The sequence below is a fragment of the Mauremys reevesii genome, linkage group 4, assembly GCF_016161935.1.
Source record: "Mauremys reevesii isolate NIE-2019 linkage group 4, ASM1616193v1, whole genome shotgun sequence".
NCBI lineage: Eukaryota > Metazoa > Chordata > Testudines > Geoemydidae > Mauremys > Mauremys reevesii.
Window position 1 is genome coordinate 7,367,793 of NC_052626.1, and position 22,887 is coordinate 7,390,679.

Sequence of the window (22,887 nt, forward strand, 5' to 3'; positions counted from 1 at the left end):
CGTTGCCAACACCCATTTTATTATGAAGAGAGCAAAAGGAACTTGCTCTGATGAAATAGGGCTTTTGGGGTGATGTATAACAGAGGCAGGTTTCTACCCAGCCAAGCTGAGAATCACTTGAGTCTAAGCTGGATAAATCAGGAGAAAAGCTTCTTCTATTCTTGCAGTTTTGGACAAAGTAAACGTAACTAATTACACAGAGGAGACGTGAACTCAGACTATGAGCTTCATTCCTCCCTTGCAGTTCCCAGACTGGGGAGCTTCCAACTTGGCCTGGCATGGCCATGGTCCATGTTCCGGCAGCATTGAGAGCTGACCTAAGATGCGCCACTGCAGTGGCGCAGAATCACCAGCAGGGGCAGCTCTAGCTTTTTGGCCGCCCCAAGCATGGCAGTCAGGCAGCCTTTGGCAGCTTACCTGCAGGAGGTCCGCCGGTCCCGCGGCTTTGGCATACCCGCCGCCGAATAGCCGCCGAATCTGCGGGACTGGGGACCTCCTGCAGGCATGCCACCGAAGGCTGCCTGACTGTCGCCCTGGCAGGGACCGGCAGGGTACCCCCCGTGGCTTGCCACCCCAGGCATGTGCTTGGAGCGCTGGTGCTTGGAGCCACGGCTGATCACCAGCAGTGCTGGTGCTAGCCCACTGGCATAGGCGGCAGGTTTGTATAATTTTTGGTGGGGCCCAAAATGGTGGTGCCCCCCCGCTCCTGCCCCTGCCCTGTGATATAAAAAAAAGAGCTACAACGGTCAGCGCCACAAGATGTGGAAAGTCAGAAGCAGCTTGCCTACTTCAATATACAGTATTATATTTTGTTGTACCTGTTGTGATGAAGTGGGAATGTTCTTAATATTTTCTCTGAATACTGTGAGTTCCCCTGCAAGATGCCAACTGAAGGTGTTGGGGACAAAGAGATCAGGTGGCCTCCTAGTCCGGAAGAGACACAGAGGCCAGAGGAGGAGGAGTCAGTTGTTTGGGGCTGGGGGAAATGGGGAGAGACCCAGAATGGTTCTCTGCTCCCCACCCACCAAGATGGACCTGACAGAGGGGTTCTTTTTCTGTACCTACAAGCTCTGTTTAAACTGTGTTCCCATCATCTCTAAATAATCTTCTGTTACTGTCTCTGGCTGAGAGTCATCTCTCTGGGGGTTTGGGGGGTGGGACTGCTGGCTGACCAGCACCACAGCCCACAGCAGCTGTGTGGAAAGTGCATGATGTGGAAGGAGGGCATGCTGAATGCTCCGAGACCCAGAAGGAAGGTGTAAGCTTTGCCCTGAGACAGTATATGAGAGAGGAGGAGCTCCCAGAGTCCTGACTGGCTTTGAAGGAGTGGTTCCAGAGCATCCCAGCATCTCCTTCCACCCCATGCACTTCTCATAAGTCCACACAGGCACTAACACTCCCTCCTCTGGCCTTTGTCAAGAAGGCTAACATCATTTTGGGCTGTAGTAGGGGACATGCCAGCAGATCGAGGGACATGATCATTCTCCTCTATTCAACATTGGTGAGGCCTCATCTAGAGTACTACACTGCAGTTTTGGGCCCCACATTGCAAGAAGGATGTGGAAAATTGGAAAATCCAGTGGAGGGCAACAAAATGATTAGGGGCTGGAGCACATGACTTCTGAGAGAGAGCTGAGGAACTGGGATGGTTTAGTCTGCAAAAGAGAAGAATAAGGGAGGATTTGATAGCTGCTTTCAACTACCTGATAGGGGTTACAAAGAGGATGGATCTAGACTGTTCTCAGTGGTAGCAGAGGACAGAACAAGGAGTAATGATCTCAAGTTGGTGGGGGGAGGTTTAGGTTGGATATTAAGAGAACTTTTCACTAGGAGGGGTGGTGAAACACTGGAATGGGTTTACCTAGGAGGTGGTGGAATCTCCTCCTTTAGAGGTTTTAAGGCCCGGCTTGACAAAGCCCTGGCTGGGATGATTTAGTTGGGAATTGGTCCTGCTTTGAGCATGAGGTTGACCTTATGACCTCCTGAGGCCCCTTCCAACCCTGATATTCTATGATACTCTAAACTGACCACCAAATTTAAGTGCGTGTTTTTCCGGTCAGGTGAGGACTCTGGGGCAGGGCTGGGGATAAGGAACTTGGGGGGCAGACAGCTGCCCCAGGGCTAGAGGCCAAAAGGACTCCTCCCACCTCCCTGGCAGCAGCAAGCTCCCCCCTCACCATAGCCTCACTGGGGGGGGGGGGCCCCTTGCCCAGCATGGTGCAGGAGTGGGGACTGCATGGTGGTAGCTGGGAAGGGGCACAGTATCACAAAATTCACCCTAGCCCCCAGCACAGGTCTAGGAAGCTCCTCCACAGTGATGTAGCCAGGTTCTAACATCAGGGGAGCAAACATATCCAATTACTAAAAAGATGCCAGCCAACATATCCAATTACTAATCAGGTAGTTCTATAACAGGCTATCACCCCTGAAGCACAAGGTAGGGTAGGCACCACCATGTTGTGCAACAAACACTTGACAAAATTACTGGACTTAGTGATGGACAATGCGGGCAGGTGGGTATTATGTCATTCAATCATTCAACCCAAAAAATTGCACACATTTTGCCTCAGTGAAATTAAATATCCAGAGAATTACTGGGCCTGATGATGATGATGACCAGGGCATGCTCACCTGTGGCTCCCTCCCTGTGCTGTGGAGGCACAGCCAGGCAGGTCTGCATCTGCAGGCAGGCACCCCTGCCTCAGGCAGCTCCCATGGGCCCTGCTAGCTACTAGACTGGGAGCCTCCCGGATGGCCTGGATGGGGGGGGGGGGGGGGGGGAAGGGGGGGGGGTGGGGGAGGGAGGGGAGAGAGGGAGAGGGGGGGGGGGGGGGGCTGGGGGAGGGGGGGGGGGGAGGGGAGGGAGAGGGGGGGGGTCAGGGGGGGTGGGAGTCTCTCGAGGGAGGGTTGTGTGGGTCTCTGTGGGGGGGGGGGGCTGTGATGGGCGAGCCCAGCTGCAACCTGTGTCTGCTCCATGGGGTGTTGCTATAGTCCCCAGGAAGCCCCCACCATCCTGTGTATTTTATACCAGCCGGGTGCCCATTGCTGCTCTTTCCCCACCCACGACTCCATCTGTCTGTCGGCTGTGTGTGTCTCCCCACTGTGTGTGTCTGTCCCACAACCCCAACCCCTGGCTGTGTCTGTTTGTCCCCACCCAACCCCGGCTGTGTCTGTCTGTCTGTCTGTCTGCTCCCGCTGTGTGTGTCTGTCCCCCCCCCCCCCCCTGGCTGTCCCCTCCCCCCCCCTGTCTGCTGTGTGCTGTCTCTGCCCCCCCCCCTGTGTGTGTGTGTCCCCCCCCCCCCCCCCCCTGCTGTGTGTGTGTGTCTCCCCCCCGGCTGTGTCTGTCTGTCTGTCTGTCTGCTCTGTGTGTGTCTGTCCCCCCCCTGTGTGTGTGTGTCCCCACCCCCACCCCCCCTGGCTGTGTTGGCTCACCGGGCTGTGTCTGGCTGCTGCACAATGGCTGCCCAGGGCCGCTGCCTGTGGCGCTCCCCCTCCCTGCTGGAGGCGCGGCCAGGCAGCCAAGGCTGGGGGTCCAGTCGAGGCCCCCTCCCCTCCTGCCGCTGCCGCTGCGCTGGTGTGGAGAGAGCCGTGGTGTTGCAGCGGGGGACCCCAGCACAGGGCCTGGGGCCCAAACATTGGTGGGGCTGAGCCCAGCTCCTGGATTATTGGTGGGGCCTGGGCCCCACGGGCCCATATAACTCGCCGCCCCTGCCCACTGGGGGCCCTAAGCAGGAATATTCCCCCCCAACACATACTAATTAATAGAGGGGCCCTTTGAGCTGCTCGGGGCCCCTAAGCAATTGCTAGTTGGCTTATGCCTAGCGCCAGCTCTGATCACCAGGGCATAAGAACGGCTTGGTTACTTTTCCTCCTGCCTGCAGCAGGACCCAGAGGGTCCCACGCATCAATGGGTGTTCCCAGCGTAGTGGGGAGGGAGGTGCATAGAAGCTGTGAGGCAGGATTGAATTTCCCCGTATGCGCCCCATCCTTGCAGTCCCTCCCCACTGAGGCAAAGCATCCATTGAACTCAAGGAGAGTTTGCCCAAGGATAGTATGATACCGCATCTGACTAGCCACAGAGCAGAAGTTTTCATTTGGAACAACTGTCTGAGAAATGAGTGGCCACTGATTTTGGTGCCCAACGTGAGAAGCTGGGGCTTGATTTTTAGAGGTGCTGAGCACCCAGAACTCCAGATAACATCGGTCGGAGCTGCATATGGCCAACTTCTCTGAAAGTGAGACCCATAGTGATTCAACTTGGACACCCAAAGACCGAGGAACCCAGAATCAAGGCCCTCTACTGAAAACCTGGCAGCTGATGTTTGTGTTGCTTGTGTGAGAATTAAAATCCAGAGGCCTGGGAGCACACTGGCCTAAAAACCTGTTATGAATACACTTTAAATGCATAATAATTTGCTCTTGGTAATGCTAGGTGTTATTTGGTTGGGGGTTTCTTGTTCTTTACCCTCTCTTCTTACATAAATAGTGATGGGTAAGTGGGTTCCTTCCGTTCAAACAGATAGTTTACTAGCATAATTATTGCTTAGTGAAAAGCCTGATTTGACCTGTGCTCTGCAATCAAGGACACTGGCTTTCTCCTTTATTCTTCCTCCTCTAACAAACAGGCTCATTCTGATTATTAAGCACTATTGTACAGGTTCTCTCTTGCTATACATCAGCTTGGATTTGTTTATTTTGGGTGAGACTGTTGCCTTTTGACCTAGTTCTGATAACTGGAAACAGGGCACATAGCACCCAAATCTGAACAGGAGGAAGCAGGCTTGGCCTGCCACAATTTAGCGATGCTCTGAGTTCGTGATCATGTGTCACTTAAAAAAAAATGTTCTTAAGCAATGTAGGTGAGTTGCTTAGGTTCAGGTGTGACTGTCGCTGCTGGGAATCACCTGCTGCATTGATCTTCAATTTTGTAGTTTGTTAGTCAGCACTTCAGGGGAGTTTGCTGAGTAAGAGCCCTGAACAGCTAGCAGTTTACCCCATCCAGCTCTGTACTTTAAGCCCCAGGCAGGTAGGCTGTCTCAGCAGCCCGTCAGGTTTATCATAGGTAGTGGAGCAGCAACGCCTATTGTTAAGATCAATTAGCACTTTCTAGTTTAAGTCCCTGTGACACACATGAGACTGTGGAAGCATGGATCTTCCACAGGCTATTCTACGGAGATGTGTCACACGGGATATCCATAGACTTTGGTGGTTAGAGTCTACTGTGCTCTGTGAAAGCTGGCTGGCTACTGGTAACCCTGTCTTAGCCTGTACCAGAGGACAGAATGGCAGGTACTAGACTCAAGTCAAACCTGCTGGGATCTGGGCAGTGAATTGCTGGGCAGTGAATTGCAAGGCTAGATCTGAAGAGGTCGGAAAGTCTGAAGCGGGAGGGCAGGTATATTACCCCTGTGTCTGGCCATCTTCTCAGTGTTCCACCAAAGGGAGTCATGGGGGGGTCTCTGCCAAACGCTAAGAACTAGCTGCTCGTCATGGTTACTGTGAGATGTTTGTACATATGGGAAACAATTTTAGAGTGAGGTAACACATAGGCTAGTGTGTTCCCAGACTGTTGGGAGTGAAACCTGCTGCCACCAGAGGAGTGGGAGCCTGAGAGCTGACCCAAGCAACAGGAGAACAATAGGCAGCAATGGAGATGGCCTGTGCTTACTGTCTGCACTAGATGCAGGCTGGAGCCTCACAAAGTGTAACACAGTGGGGTGTGTGAATTGCAGAGGGAAAGGGCACTCACGGAGCACCGGAGAAGAGTGCCTTTGCTGCCATCCTGAACGCCTTTGATCCCTGACTGATCTTGAAATTCCTTTCTGTATTGTCATATCTATGTTATGAGAAGCCAAGCTGCTTAAGGAAACACTATTATGCAAAAATAGGGAGAAACATGCTCTAAAACACTGCTTAAAATAGGCCTGGCAGTTGTTGTAAGTTAGCATGAGTGTTTGGCCTGGGTTCTAGGGGCTCTTTGCAATACGTATCTTGCGACAAATAAGAAAACCGCAAAAGAACAAACCCAAGCTTGAAATAACAGATTCTTAGGGGATTTTTGGTAGACGTAACCATCAGATTAACCATATTAATGTGAGGAAGATATTGGGAAATGTATTGACACAAATAGCTTATGTCAACAATTGGAACCCCAGCTCTGGACGGCTACACATAGACACGGGACTAAGAGGCAACCTCAGTGTCATCATTGGACATGTGCGGGAATAGGTGTATCAATTGAGATGTAAGTCCAACCTCTAGTGGTCATATCCAGGTGACGGGCTAGTGGAAGCCTGGATCATTACATCTCACTTCTCCACTTACTCTTCTTTCCATCCTCTCCCCCTCTGATACTGAAATAAGTGAATGCTTCAGGTGTAACTCCCTGCAGGATCAGGCCTAAGGCTGGAATCATAGAATATCGTCTAATTGTCTCCAGAAGGTTCCTTTTATGCACAATGCAGGGGATTGTTTTGCTTAACTTATTTTGCTTTTCTATGATTGCATGTATTTAAGTACTAAAAAAGTCTTCATTTCTTTTGTGATTTATCCATCTCATCTCTGTAATAAACGTATATAGCCACCTGAGTAAAATAACCGCTTATTAGTGACCTGTGAATTTTGCACTCTAAATTAATCAAAGGCTACAAGTGGCATCGTTAACAGGATTGGTGAGACATGCAGTAGGGATTGCCATGGTTTTAAAGGTCACAACTTTGACCAGGGATGAGGAAGATTTTCCAGGCAAAAAAAAAAAACAAAAACAAACTGGTTTGTCTCCTCAGCTTGTGAAATAATTAGAAAATAATTTGCAGAACTGCAGTGCAGCGAAAAGGAAGTACAGGCACTTCCTCTTTTTGAATGCCTCTCCCTAATGTGCGACGACAGCGACGGTAAAATTCCTCAGTGTTGTTCTGGTCTAAACAGGGCTGATGGCATGAAAAGACAGCGAAGGTAGAATTCCTCAGGGTCGTTCCGGCTTAAGACAGCTGATGTGTAAAGCGGGAGGAAATCCAGAAATTGGATACTCCCTGCTGTCAGTCTGGAGACAAAAAAATTCCCTTGGCTCTGTTCTGACCACAAGGGGCCATAAACAGGAAAGGAAAACAGCGTTTGGGCACTTTCTCTGTTATAAGCACAGAGATGCAAAATTCCTCTGGTGCTGTTCCAGCCACAGACTGCTGAAGGCCCCCTGGACAGATACCCAGGTATTTCACTTAAGGCGGAAGGAAAACAGCAGTGGGGCACTCGATGCTTGGTTAAATTGCAGCGGGTAAGGTGGGGATGCCCTCAGCTGCTGTTGCTGTTGTGCCTATGTTCACAATGGCCGAGGCTCAGCTGGATGGGCTTGAAGCTTTGGAACATATGCTATTTCTACCCAAGAGACTGGGCTTCCTACCATGCAGGATGTGGTTAATTGCTCCGACCACTGGATATTTGTGTGTTTTGTTTACCACAGAAGTGGAGAAAACGAACAAAGCCAGAAACTTAAAAGGGAATTAAATAGGCTTTTAAAGATTCCACTAAACAAAGGCGGATTAAGATCTCCTGGGTCGCTGGGCTAGAGCAAGTGGGTGGGCCCCAGCACTGGAACCATGGCCCGACCCCTTCCACCTGCGGCCTCGCCCACAGCCCCACCTCATTCTGCCCCCTACACCCATGGCCCCACCCCTGTTCCACCCTTGACCCCACCCCCATTCCACTCCTTTCCACTGTGGTCCTGCCCCCATTTCACCCACAGTCCCACCCCATTCTGCCACCCCCATTCGCTCCTTCCCCGTCCCCCCCCACACACACTGTGGCCCCAAGACCAGAGAAGCTCTGTCCCTGCGCCATGGCTGGGGCTTCCCTGACCCTGTTATTCTGCTGGGGACCAGGATTGGGATGCTGGGGCTTCCCCTGTCAACCCCCTGGCTTCTGCCAGGGCTCCGGGCTGCTGCCGCCCTGTGGCAGATCTCTGCAGGGGCGCCCATTTTTTCAGGGCCCCCCAATTAGCTGGGGCCCCGGGCATGGGCCCCATGGGCCTACTGGATAGTCCACCACTGCACTAATGCAGCTGTACCACTACAGCTGTGCCACTGTAAGGTCTCCCATGGAGCTGCTCTGCCAGCAGGAGATTGCTTTCCTGCCAGCAGAATTAAACCACCCCCACCCACTTTGAGCGGCATTAGCCATGTCAGCAGGCATAGGTGCTGGAACTGGGGGGTACTGCAGCCAGGGCTGGCTCCAGCTTTTTTTCCCGCCCCAAGCAGGAAAAAACACCGATTGAGCTGCCACCAAAATTGAGAGAGTGGAACTGAAGAACCCACTGCCGAATTGCCGCTGCAGACCCCGGATGTGCCGCCCCAATAGCGGATGGAGCACCACCCGTTTCTACTGGCTGCCCCAGGCACCTGCTTCCTTTGCTGGTGCCTGGAGCCAGCCCTGACTGCAGCACCCCCTGGCATGAAGTGGTTTCCATCATACACAGGGTTAACAGTTTGGGTCAACGGCTCTCAGCCCCCCCCGACAAACTGTTCCAGCCCACCTGTGAGCAGGAGAGCCCCTCCTCTAACACAGGGCTAAAGGTAATAATTGGAGATATACCAATCTCCTAGAACTGGAAGGGACCTTGAAAGGTCATTGAGTCCAGCCCCCTGCCTTCACTAGCAGGACCAATTTTTGCCCCAGATCCCTAAGTGGCCTCCTCAAGGATTGAACTCACAACCCTGGGTTTAGCAGGCCAATGCTCAAACCACTGAGCTAGCCCTCCCCTCCCCTCGGGCTGTCCACACCAGCACTTTTGCTGGTGAAACTTATGTTGGTCAGGGTGTGTTTTTTTCAAAAGTGGTCATTTAGACAACGCCTAAGAACCTGTTTGCCTTAAAGTGTTAGATAATTGTAAAGGTGAGCTAAATTAATCTTGTTACAATAAAGATATTATTCAAGTAATTCTCAGAATAATTTAAAGTTAAAGGTATTAAGTCATCAATCACAACGGTACAGCAATAATCAAAATTCCTGTGTGACCTGTAGGGCCCCTGGAAGAAAAATATGAAATTAAAGAATTAGAATTATCTTAAGTTTGGTTAAGGAAATATATAGGTGTTGTAAATGTAACTGTTCTGCCAGATGGAGTTGGCAGCCACAGGGGCCGAGTTCAATATCCAGGGGTCCCTCTTAACAATATAACACAGAACCGGCCCAAGCCCCCCCCTCCCCCCGCCCGCCCTCCCCCAGGAGCTGGGAAAATTAAACACCACTCTTGGGTGCCTCTAAGGCTTTGTCTACACTAGCACTTTTGCTGGTAAAACTTTTGTTGCTTAGGGATGTGAAAAAAACCCACCCTCTGGACCAACACCAGTTTCACCAACAAAAGTGCCGGTGTGGCCAGCACTATGTTGGCAGGAGATGCTCTCCTGACGATAAGCTATCGCCACTTGTGGGGGGTGGTTTAATTATGCTGGTGAGAGAGCTCTCGCCCGTTGGCATAGAACGGCTACACAGGAGATGTTACAATAGCACCACTCTAGTGGTACAGCTGTGCCACTGTGAGGTTTGTAGTGCAGACATAGCTTACGAGGCAACAGAGCTGTGCGTGCTAGATAGCAAGGCAGAGTGCGTGTGTTCATGTAAATACAGTCCGGTCCTGAAGCCTGTCCCCCCCAGCTCATTGCTAGCTGTCAGGGGAGAGCTCCTTCAGACCTTGCATCCAGAAAAAAAGGCCGTGACTAGGAAGGAGAAAAGCCTTGACAATAATAAGTGATAGGCCCAGAAGGAATGAAGTAGGGAGGATGTCTGGTTCCAAGAATAACTAATGAGATAGGGAGAAATTTCTAAAGAGGCGGCCTCTGACTGATAGGGATGATTGCAGATAGTTTTAAATCTTAAAATGAGCCAATGCTTCCCAACCCACACACCCATGTTAAAGCCGATCAGCAGTTCTCAAACTTCATTGCACTGCAACCCCCTTGTGGCAAAAAAAAATTACTACACAACCTCATGCTCTAGGGGGTTAAGTTGCTCAGGCTTCAGTTTCAGCCCCATGTGGTACGGGTCAGGCTTTGGCAGGGCTGACATTAGACTTGCTGTGGCCCAGGGCAGAAAGCCCGATCCCCGTGGGGCTTTGGGCCTTGAGCTTCAGCTCCACATGCCGGGGCTCGTGGTTCCGCTTTCTGCCCTGGGCCCCTGTAAGGTCTGAGGCCATATTAGGCGAGCAGGAGCCATGAGCCAAGAAGCAGGAAGTCACATCCTCACATTCCATCTAAATTATAACAAAACAATGTAATATCGGGCTGTTAAGAAGGAGATTCTGTCCTACTAGTACCCACCATCATCAGCTAAAGAAAGATCTTAAGATGTTTAAAGAAAACTGCCAGCATTCGGTTTGGCAAGGAACCACTTAGCAACAGCTGTGGGTGTGAAATCTCTACTTCTTCATTGTTTTGCCTTTATGGTCCCTACTTCTCTATTCACCCGGATCCCCCCCGAGTCACCGGCTCCCAGATTGCCCCACACAGAACCCTCTCAACCCACACCTGGATCCTCCCACACTAAGCCCGCTCACACCTGGTGCGCCTGGTACAGAGGGGCAGGGCCCTGGGGTGTTTCTGGGGCAGGCCCAGTCCTTGCGCCATCTCAGGTGCAGCCTCATTGCTGAGTCCATGTCCTGGGGGGGGGGGGGAGCTGCAGAGTGATCCCCCACCTCTGTGCAGCCAGTGGCCTGTGCTCCCCAATCATGGGCAGCAGGTGAACCCCCACTTTGGGGAGACTAGCCTGCTTCTGCCCAAGGCCCTGCCCCCTGCATGCTGGAGCCCCAAACCTCCCTCCCCCCGGAACAGGAAGAGCCCTGAGGGGTTTCCCCCCACGACTGGAGGAGCCCCGCAGCCTGCTCACCCCAGCCCCCCCGGGCCGCCCCAGCTCTTTGAGCGCCAGTCTGGTCCCAGCCATGCTGGACTGAGCTGCCAGCTTCCACCGAGCCACTGGTCCCCCCAAGGCAGCCATGACAGGCCAAGCCACCGGCTCCCCTGGACAGGCCAAGCACCGGTCTGAGCTGCCCTGCGACTGAGCCGCCAGCCCCTGCCACACCCCCCCCCCCCAAAGTGCTGGGCCGAGCTGCTGCCCGCCCCCCGAGCCAGGATGTCAGGCCGAGCCACGGGCTATGCTGGGCTAAACCATCCCCGGGACAGGCCGAGCGCCAGGCCAAGCCACCGCTCCCCCCCCGCACCCGGCCAGCCATGCCCAGACAGCCTCCCCACTGCGCCCGGCTAGCCCAGCGCCCGGCCAAGGGAGCCGCCTCACCCTCCCACCCACCGCTGCCTCGCCGCGTTCCCGCCTCACTCCCCAGCCCCCGAGAAGGAGGGGCGAGTGAGCAGCGGCAGGCAGGCAGCAGCAGACGGGGGGGGCCCCGGGGAAGGGGAAGGGACTGGGCCTCGAGGGCCCAGGTGTCCAGTGGCGGGCAGGCGGCAGGGAAAGCTTAGCCTTCCCTGGCCCGTGTCCCCAGTGCCATGCTGGAGCCTTCACATTTATCTGACAAATAAATTTGCAGAATTTTCAAATATTGTGCGGAGAAATTTTAATTTTTAGTACAGAATTTTTTGGCATTCGCCCTCAGGCGTAAATGGTGGATCCCAGGACACTGACCTGAACAAGTGCTACAATGAACCAGTGGATAAGAAGAACATTATCATACTGGAAAGTAACCCGTTGATGAGTATAGGCTGAGATTACAGTTTATGTTTTTCTTTTCCCTGTAACCTAAGGTTGCCACACGCTTAGCTTCAGATGAAAGCGAGTTTATCTCAAACTCTGTTAAATAAACTTTTGTTTGTTTTTCCTATAAACCTGTCTTCGGGTATGTCTACACTGCAGTTGAAAACCTGCAGCTGGCCCATGCCCGCAGAACAGGGCTTGTGGGGCTTGGCCTAAGGGGCTGTTTAATTGCAGAGCTCTGGGATCTTCCCACCTTGCAGGGTCCTCGAGCCCAGACTCCAGCCCAAGCCAGAATGTCTACACCACAATTAAACAGCCCCTTAACCTGAGCCTGTCAGCAAGGATTTTAATTGCAGTGTAGACGTGCCCCAAGTGCCTTGTACTAAGGAGAGTATTGAACTGAGGTGAAACCAGTGAACTGGGGATGCACTGCTTTCATGGAGGCGGCAGATTGGCATGCATTGTGGGTGACCAGATAAGGGACTGGGCCCTCGAGTGTAACAAAGTGGGGTGTGTAAATTGCTAGCCTGCACTGGCAGCACCTGTGTTGCCAGCAGCTGGCAAGTGTTTCCACTGGTGGGCACGGAGAGGGCACCCTCCGGCAGTGAGCAGGCAGGAGTGATTCATGCCAGACTCCTTGGCTAAGGAAAAGTCTCACCATCCCCACCCACAGAGAAGTGATGGGATGACCGGATGCCCCGACTTCAGCAGGACTGTCCTGACATTAGGGGCTTTGTCATACATAGGATCCTATTGCCCCCCACCCCCCCATCCTGTTTTCTTCAGACCTGCTCTCTGGTCACCCTAGCTGGAGTCCTGAGAGCTAAAGGGATGTCCTGGAGAAGACCATGGAGTGGGCAGGGGCACAGTTAACTCCGGAACTGGCACAGTCCCTATCTACAACTTTGACAGTTCTTAATGCCAGCACTTCCTGCCTTTTGAGTGCTTTGCATTCTTACTGAGACTCTTCCCATGGCTTTATTTTGTGTGGAATTCATTCATAGACCCTCAAGGAACAGGTAATGCAAACCGAGCAGGAGACCCGGCTACCCAGTAGTCTCACAGCAACGGACACAGTTTCCTGCCAAAACCAATCCCCTCACCTGCAGAGGTGTTCTGGGCTGTAGCTGTGGGCACTAACAGCATCACATCCTGCGCAGGTGAGCACTTCCGTGATTCAGTCTCAGGTCTCTCTCACTTGTGCCTACACCGACTCCTGGGTTTAGAACTCACCAAATCCTCTCCAGGTGGACATGGCTTCTGTTTGGTGAGGCTCCCAAGTAAAATCTTCTCTTGCTGGGTTCAGTCACACACCGCTACACTAGATAATTATTACTTGCCTTCTCAAATCCTTTGAGTTGCCTGTGTTAATGACAAGTTGTGTCCTTCCTATGGAAAAGCCAAGAAGTCAAGGAAAGTCAGTGCAGTGGAAGAACCAGCTGAAAAAACTGCACGTTCGATTCCCTTGTGTGACATAATACTTAGTACAGGTAGCGTGTGTTACATATCCGAAGTGCTATACATCAGTTAATTAATCCTAGCTTAATTAGTATCAAACATCACGTTTTGGAAGGGTACAGTGAAAAGCCAGTGTGAGAGGTAAAAACCCCTTGAGAACAGCAGGTGGGGTAGTTTGCCACTTGAACTTTCAACATGCTGCAGCGAGATGGGCCTGTGTTTCTAATGAATAAGAAACATGGAACGACTCTTGCCTGATTGCAATTTAAGTTAATTTAGAGATGGTGATTTAATTTCCCTCCTTTTGTTCATGCATCCTAAGGGAGTAAACACATGCAGGGAAAAAAAGGGCTTTATATGAAGAATATGAATTATTTAAAACATGAAATCACTGTTTCTCATGAGCATTAATAAAGTATGTCGTTTTTTGATCAAATACTCCTGGAAATACCATCAGGTAGATCTGGGGACCATTTTCTAATAGCAAAGTAATCTGTCCATGATACACATTTTAATTAGTAGTGGGGTGTGTGTGTGTGTGTGTGTGTGTGTGTGTGTGTGTAAGTAAGAGTCCTTAAGCCCCTTTTTTAAACCAACAGCAACTCCTGCAATTTTGTCCTATATTTCCTGCCCTCTTCCCCCTCCCAACACACCACAGATCCTTCACATCATGACACGAGAGCTAGATGCGGTGTTTCTTTAGCCAGTTATTACTGCTTCTGAATCAAGCATCTATAGAATAACTTTGTTTGCTAACTCTGCAGTAATTCCAGTCTGACAACCCAGCAGTGAGGTACCAAATAGGAGCCTCCAATTTAAGCCACTGTTAAACCTGTGGATTGGCCTCCATTTCAGTATTACACATTCAGGTATTGTTCCCCTGGGAGTTAATGACACAGCGCTGATAGGGTTCACTGGGAGCAGGATTTGCCCCTGGGTATATAACACACTTGTATGGTGTTGGCTAAAGTGAAGGCTTTAAAGTGTGTGGGGGCATTGAAAAGGGAGGCTAGAGCCGCATTAGGATGTTCACTAGCTCTGGTTTGTATTTCATGTTTTCATTCGGATTCCCAAATGCTCGGGTGGAACAGGACGCCCCCCCAATCAACCGCTCTACTGGGACAGAGTCTGAGTGTAAATATATGAATTGCTGCTGTTAGTTGCTAAACACCACAGGTGCCTATTCATGACTCCCCTGGGGTCATGCTCCCCCGATTGAGAACTTCCACTCTAGAATATATCCGAGTCTCAGTCCATAGCTTTGCAGTCAAGCCGGTATCCAATATGTTCTGGACTTCATAGTAAACTGACTTAGCTCTAATTTTGTCTCTTGGTGTGTTGCTGAAAGATCTGTAATCTCATTCCAGGTTGCAGACTAAATTTTCTGTCCCCCAATTTTACTTGTAGGGACACATTGATTCAGTTTTCACCTTTGGGAGTTTTGGCTGAGTAAGACCCATAAGTACAGGCACTGTGCATCCTCCTGGGTTGCTCAGATACTCTTCACAGGGTCCTCGGGGCCAGCTATTTATTTTAGCACGTGGAGGTCCCTGGTTTTTACTCAAGACTCAGTTGATTTCAGTGGGGGATGCCACGTCCGGCTCCACAGCAGGATATCGCCTGTAGGTGTTTCTCACTGAAATAGCAGTTAGGAATTGCAGGCTAGTGGATCTGTAAATCATCGATATGCTCCCGTACCTCATGGTGACTGACTGTGCCTCTAAAGCTTTAGAGAGGAATAAAACCCATGTGCCTTTCTCTTCCAGAAGATTAGGCAAACGTTTCTTACAACAGGAGAGTTTAGTTTGAGAACGATGGGTACAGCCATAAAGCTGGGCTTGTTAATAGTGGGCGTACCTGTAGCTTGGACAGACACACAGCTGAGCTGGCTTCCTTGGGCATCCAACCCCCTTGAAACTGAACCCAAAAGTGTTCTACCCACTTAGAGCAGGTGAAGGGGCCAATCCTGGTACCAAAGCCTTCTTCCCCACTTCGGGGGTGCTGATGGCATGAGTGGTTAATAGGACCCTGATCCAAGGTTGGGCCAGCGGGTTTGGCTTGCAAGGCCTCTGTTCTGAGCAGGGCTTGGAGCTGCGTGCACCCATCCTTTATGAGCTGAGTTGCAAAGGTCTGGTTGCCCTGACCTGAGGAATGTCCTTCCCAGAGACACATCAAATGGCAGGTGAGTTCACTGAAGTCCAGGAAGAAGGAGGGGCACAAAATACATTGCTTAAGCCTGCTCCTTCTGGTCTAGATCAGACCTGATCCCCCCTGAACCATGCTGGCATCCATAGGGACCCCGGCCCCCCCTTCTCATGCCCAACCCTGCTCACCATCCTACCCCTGTCTAGTTATCCGCCTTCCAGGTGATGGGTTTGGGCTGGCACCAGGGGTTGGGTCAGGTGACTGGCATAGTGTGATGGGAGCCCAGGGCTAGAACTTCCTATAGGAGGGAGCCTGCTCTAGGGTGAGAGGGAGGCCGGGGCTAGGAAAGACCATGGGGAGAGCTCTTGGAGAGCCCAGAGCCTGGAGTGGGCCTGGGAGCGCTCCCCTGCTCCAAGACATCTGGGAAGCTGAGAGTATGGGGCTCCTAGAGGGGACTCCTAGGGGGCATAGTGGACTGGTGAAGCTGGAGAAGGCGGCTGGGGGATACTGGCTGTGAGTTAAGGGAGAGTGATTGAAAAGCAGGCATGGTACTGTGGGTGGTGGGGGAAGGAGGGTAGCTGAGGCAGCAGCAGGGTCTGACTGTGGATGAAGTAAGAGTCTGTTCCATCGGAGACCAGGTGCACACTGCCCACACCACATGCCACTTCTTCGCCACGCGAGCCCCAACCCATGGCAGCAGCCTGAGGTTCATGGGCTGCTTCCCAGTTCACCAAGAATCTGCTGCAGCCGTAGACAGGGTAGCAGTGGGCTGAGCTGTATGGACCACTCCCACCTCCACTGACTGAGCCCAGCCTGGTCTCACGCCCCCTAGTCTCCCTCCCACCCTATTTCCCATCAGACCCAGAAAGACCTCAGTACACCAGACTCTGGGGCCATGATTAGCCTTCATTGTCACCTGCCCACTCACACAATGCCATGACCGTTCACAGCACGTCCACCCAGGAGAGCGGCTGATGAATACCTGATGGTGCAGTGAGCACTGCCTTGCCCGGTCCGGGTCCAAACAAACCAGGTGTTGATCCACCTGCTGCTGAATGTACACAGCACCCCATAAGCACCCCACCCTGAGGCAGTCACAGGGCAAAGGTCAGATAACATGAGCGAGGGCACAGCCATAGAGGTCCCATGCCAACAGTGGAGTCACCCCAAGGAGAGCCCCCAGGAAGTTCACCCAGATAAAAGTATCAATTCCTACTCTGCACAGGGCATTCAGAGCACCTGACAGGGAGAGCAAGACATCAGAGTGTGTAGCCATAACAGCAAGGGCCCTGAGCAAGGACACAACCACTGAGAGACAGGAGCAGAGCACCCAGCAGGCAGAGCAGGCCGTGCCTGGCACTGGAGAGCTCAGGGCAGAGCAGAGCAGGCCGTGCCTGGCACTGGAGAGCTCAGGGCAGAGCGCCCAGCAGGTGGAGCAGGCCGTGCCTGGCACTGGAGAGCTCAGGGCAGAGCAGAGCAGGCCGTGCCTGGCACTGGAGAGCTCAGGGCAGAGCAGAGCAGAGCAGGCCGTGCCTGGCACTGGAGAGCTCAGGGCAGAGCAGAGCAGGCCGTGCCTGGCACTGGAGAGCTCAGGGCAGAGCAGAGAGCCCCCTGGGTGGAGCAGGCTGGAAAGCAGCGCAAGAGGTGCATTCTTTTATATATGTCCAAAACTACGATAACAAAGCTTAAGCCTCTGAAGTGGCTCAGGTCACTTCCCTCAAGCTGCTTGGGCAAGGGAAAGTACCAAGATCAGGGATCAAATGCCCGGCCTCCATCCACAGATCAGTAGGCCCAAAGCTAGAAATTATAGCTGCCAATGAGATCAGTGGATACCCTTGTGTAACTCTGGTGGAAACCTGTGCCCCAAGGTCCATTGCACACTCACGGTTGTGGGGAAGTGCTACCCAAAGAGATGGGTAAAACCGTTCAACAGGGTAGCCCATAGCTTAGACTTCTGTAAAGAGGGAGAAGCATCGCTATACCGACAATAGATGGGGCTGATAGCCAGCCCTAATCATAGGTGGTGCCAACACTCCCCATTATAAAAGACACTTTTCAGTTGTTTCTAACTTCGTCAAACCTTAACCCTTTGGGCTGAAATTTTCTGGGGAAAATTAAAACAAAACAAAAAAAACCCAGCCAAAACAGTGCGGCCATTTCTGAGCTTAAGGCGAATGAAAAATATGTTTTGCTCATTTAAAAAAAAAAAATTCAGGGGACTTTTTCGCTGAAAAGCTCCAGTGCCCCCATGCTTTGGATCAGGAGCTTGGAATTTGGCAGGGGAAATTGGCTTTCGTGTCAGGGAAGGGCTTTTTGCCATCCTCTTGAACAGCAACCCAACTGTGCAGCTGAGACTCAGATCTGGGATGGGAGAGAGAAAGGAACTGGCTGGGCAAGGAGACTGGGCACCAATGTGGGGGAGCTGTGGGGGGGAAGGAGGACAGATCTGATGAGTAACCAGGGTGCAAGGGGAAACCTGGGGCTGGCCGGGCAAAGAGACTGGGACAAGGAGCCCAGGGAAGGAGGGGACTGACTGAGGATGAGCCTGGGGAGAGACTGGAAGCCAGTGGGATTGGGCAATGCAGGTGGGGGACACTACTCGAGGTAGGAGTGGGAAGGAAACAGATCAGACAAGGAACTAGGAGGGGGACAAGTGGGACTGGCTGAGTAAAGAGACTTGATCTGAGCAAGCGGGGAGGTGGGAAATCTGGCAGCTGTGGGGACACTGGGACAAGGAGTCCAGAGAAGTAGACTTGGATTTCGGGTGCAAGGAGCCTGGGACTGCGATGAGAGACCCGACGAGTGGAGACTGGGACCAGCTAGCTGCAGAGAATGGGACGGGGATGAGGAGCCAATGGTGGGGTAGAGACAGGACAGGACCAGGTTGGAGAGGATGAGGTGGGATGAAGGGATCAAGCTGGGGATGAAGCGGGGAGGACAACAGGCAGAAGGATCTGTGCCCACTAGAGCACCCTGCCCTCCTGAGCCTGGGGTGGAACCCAAGATTCCTGAGTCTTATCAGTCCTCCATTAGCAAGTAACCGTGAAACCCACCGACAAAGTGTCCTGTACCTCTCTAGTGCAGGACCCCATCCAGGAGGTCAGCGTGCTTGCTGGCTGTCACTTACTCCGTGGTGGTGGCAGAGAGCCATGTGGTGGATCTAAAAGTTCCAGCCCTGCTGATGACCCATGTGTGTATTGATATGATCTGATTTCTTTTCCCTCCCCCCCTTTGCTTTTTTTAAAATCCTGGGAAATTATATGCAAAAAACTTACCTTAAAAGAACATTGTTAAGGTTGCAAAGTCAAGCACTCAGACGTTAGGAAATGCCAGAATTAAGGCTGCCTGGTCAGACTGTGTTGCTGGTTTTTTGACTCACTCTTAGACATGGTCACAAAGTCAGGGAGTAAAACTATGCTCAAAGCAATACGATAAATTGGGGTTAGTTTTAAATTAAATTGCTGCTTCTCATGGCCACAAACAAAATATATTGATTTTATCAAAACCTTTTAGAAATATTGTCTAGTAAAGCTGGGGGGAGGGATAGCTCAGTGGTTTGAGCATTGGCCTGCTAAACCCAGAGTTGTGAGTTCAATCCTTGAGGGGGTCACTTAGTGATCTGGGGCAAAAATTGGTCCTGCTAGTGAAGGCAGGGGGCTGGACTCAATGACCTTTCAAGGTCCCTTCCAGTTCTAGGAGATTGGTATATCTCCAATTATTACCTTTTTCTAATACAAAATTCTCCCTGTGTGATACACACTTTAATTTGTAGTAGTAAAAACATTCCTATTGGTGTGTTTTGCATGTCCTCCCACACCTTTTTTAACAGGCTCCTCCAATTGCATTCTACATCTCCTGCTCTCTCTCCCGTCCCAAACACACCATGAGTGCCCACATCACGGTGGGACACTTTGGGGGTTCACTCAGACCAGTGTCACTTCCTTTGCTGGAACGCTGGGTGCGTGCTCATGGCACAGCTTTGGCCCTGACACCAGCAGCCTGTTCACATCACAATGGCCTCACCCTGGCTTCCCCAGCCTGGGCACTTCATGCGGGGTGACACCAACAGCCCTGCCAATCCCGACTCTCCCCCAAACCATCTCCTCTGTAATGCTCAGCCCTCACTGTAGCACCCACAAAACCCCACTAAGGTGCCTGCTCCGTTAAAGAGACAGCACCCAGCACCAGCCTGCTAGCTTGGCTGAGGATTTTACTCTTCAGTTCGAAACACAGCAGGGAGATGGTTGGTTGGGTAATAAAACACAGTTAAGTGTATTAACAGAGACCGGATATGTAAGTGACAGCACACAGAAGGAATTGGGATAGAGATGATTGCCACCAAACACACACTTATCAGACTAAAACCTCACTTAGCCTCTGAACAAAATGCTCTCGCTTTTCTCACCACAGTCGTTCTTCCTGGCTGCCAGGATCCAACACAGAGCTCAAAGCGCTGGGTTTGTCTCCTTAAGTGAAGGCTGCTAAAATGGCTCTTGGTCTGCTGATCGCCTCAAAGTTTATCTTTGCTTTCAAGGTCAGGAAGCCCTCCTGGTAGGGTTACCAGCTGGCCCAGTTTTAGAGGGACAATTCCGATGGTCAGGATTTTTTCTTATATAGGCACTTAGTAAACCCCTCCCTTTATAGCCTCAGGTGGGGCCCTGTCTTCTTGATTGGTCAAACTGGGAGCACCTGGAGTGCACAGCGGAGCTGAACCTGCTTCATTTAAAGGGGCCTGCCAACCTGTGACAATAAGGATCCATAGTTTGATGTTGGTCCCACAATCCCCCACCCAGAATTGTACAGAATGAGAGACAGAGTCTGGCCTTCACAACAAGACCGTGATACAGCCCTGACCTGCTTTATCATCACTTGAGGAACCGTCACACCCCACGCTGAATTTGTCTGAAAGATTGTAAAAGCTATCTGCTAACCACAGTTATTTGGCTTTCTGTCATTTCTTATTTGCTTTAAATCCTATTTTGGCTAATAAAGCTCATCCCTTTCCAGTAATTCTCTAGTCTCTACTTTAGCTAAGGAATAAAGATCCAAAGACCAGTGAGAAACTTAGCAGAGGTAGCTGATTCATTAAAATGATTTAGCCAAGGTGTGTTTTATAACCAATCTTTCTCACAGCTGTGGATTATCACTGGCATTGTGTGAATACCCCATGAGTTAACAGCAGTGACTGTAAACCTCCATGCACCTTTCCCCCTAACCCTACTTATGCTGACACCAGAAACCCACATCTCAGTACGGTTAAAATGTAATAGAACAAGACTGACTTTAATATTAAATATGACAAAGGTGTATGAAGAACCTGTTGAATCAGATAATGTATGTTTGTAAAAAACAATTAACCACTTACTTTTGGGATCGGTATTATTACAAGTTTCCATTTCCCTATTAACATAGATTAAACCAGTTGTGCCCCCCTTTAACCCTGTCCGCACACCCTCCCCCTCCCATGGAGCTGGGCTGTGGCTGAGGCATGGCTCTGGGGCCAGGAGGGGGCATGGAGCTGCAGCCAGGGGCTGAGGCTGGGGGCAGGAGCAGAGCTGCAGCTCGCCCATGGAGGGGGCCGGCAGCCAGGCTCGCGGCCGTGTGACTCCATTCGCGGCTCTGCCTCCGCCTCCAGCCTCACCCTCTTCCCGGATTGGGAACAGAGCCGCAGCCAGGGGCTGAGACTGGGAGCGGAGTCACAGCCGGGGCGTGGTGGGGGCCGGCAGCTGGGCCCCCAGCCGCGTGCGGAGCCGCGCCAAAGCTGGGGACAGGGACAGAGCTCGGAGCCAGAGCGGTGCTGGGGGCAGGATGGGGCTAGGGAACATTCCTCCGTACCCCGGTAGGGGGTTAGTGCCCCACAGTTTGGGGACCTCTGGATTAAACAGTACGCTCAAGATTTAGGCCCCAGTCCTGCAAACACTTACTCACATGCTTGACTTTAAGCATACAAGTAATCCTACAGCCGTCAGTGGGATTTCTCATGTGTTTACAATGAAGCAGGTCTGTCTTTACCTAACCCACTGCTGAGTGGACTAAGTCCTCCTCTCTGGGCTGATCCCCAGAGGACATGAGTTGTTACAGCTACAGAGGGTTGGCTCTTGGACTCAAGCTGCAGCCATTCATGCTTTAAGGGCCCAGCTTCAATCCCTGCTGTGCCAACCCAGAGGGGGCCAGGATCGGGGCTACACTGATAGAACAAACCAAGAGGAATGAAATCCTGGCTCCATCAACGTGGATGGGATTTTATCTCAGCTCTTTAAGTGTGAATGATTCCCAGGCTCTTCCCAAAGATACTAGATAAAATTGTAACAATGATTAACAGTTACTAGTTACAGATTAATAAAGCTACAATGTATGAGTAGTAAAACAGTGCATTTAAATTTCATCACGTTTTCTACCTGTATATTAGTTTTATTTGTCCCATGTCTGACCTGGCCTGTCCTTTTGTAGCTTGTACAGGACATTGACAAGAAAACTCATCTACACATTTACAAATCCACAATTTTCATTTTTCAGCATCTCAAGAGTAAATCCTTAACACAGAACTAAGTTTTTTGGTTGGTTTGTTGTTTTTTGGCCTGTGTGATTATGGAATGACAATCAGAGGGGGCAAAATGCTTCACACAACTTCCCATAGAAAATAGTCACCAAAAATTGTTAACCTAACCACCTCCAAAAGCCCCTTTAAGCTATCCCAGCTCTGCTGATGCTGGCTACAAAGATCATGCTATGGGCTTTGTCACATGGAAAGAGAGGCCATTGCAATTGCTATTATGTCCTCCATGCCAAGATCAGCCCCACGGCAAACAAGAAGAACTATAGTGCATTCAGTGCGCATCTTCCCTCATTTCATTTTTTGAGGGTGGATTAGAGTTTCTCACTCACCCTCTCTCTCTCTCCTTCATGGTAGTAGCTCTTGTTTCTTTCTCCCCTGGGTTCCCTAGTATTTCTGTCCCCTAGGACAGCCTCATGCTAAGTAGACTTTCACTCTGTGTAAACTCCCACTGGTTCCACCAGGACTACTTGTGGAGTAAGGGCCTTCTCATTGTCTCTCAAAGTTGCCTTCTCTCTTCCTCAGTCTTGCAGGCAGTAGTTGGTGATTGCTGTCTGCACACACGGGTCATGCCATGCAAAGAGCCAAAAGTTTCACTGGCAAATGTGCTAATAGACAAACTTTCTGAACAGCTAAATTAATGCTCCATTCTTATCAATGCCACGGTTTGATGTTTAATGATGTTTGGTGTTTAATGATGGCTATTTATCTCCTTGTGCTTCAGCCACATGATCCACCAGCCAATTAAGAGATTGTATTCTGTCATTTAGATAAACTGCAAACACCACACTTGGCAATCAGCATCCTGCAAAAATAATTAGGAATCTCATTTCCAAACGATGACTCATTCATTATGGTGTCGTTAACTGCATGTTTGACAGGGTGCTACAACCAGGGAATCTGAAATAGATCAGACACTAGCAGCAGCTTTTCCATTCAAAAAGCTCCTTTGAAATAGCGTTTGGGACTAAGGCTGTCATTAATCCCTTCCGGCATCACACTCTGAGAATTTCAATAACTCTCACTCAAGGACTCTAAGG

The 22,887-nt window shown here is 51.1% G+C and overlaps 1 long non-coding RNA gene across 1 annotated transcript; it reads right to left on the reverse strand.

Annotated features, from left to right (window-relative positions):
- Positions 1–8,977: 8,977 nt before the first annotated feature.
- LOC120405247 lies at positions 8,978–19,881 on the reverse strand. The gene is made up of 3 exons (XR_005598452.1): positions 19,700–19,881; positions 12,795–13,080; positions 8,978–9,020 (listed from the first exon to the last, which is right to left on the reverse strand). It is a non-coding gene; the product is annotated as an uncharacterized LOC120405247 (long non-coding RNA).
- Between the last annotated feature and the right edge of the window lie 3,006 nt (positions 19,882–22,887).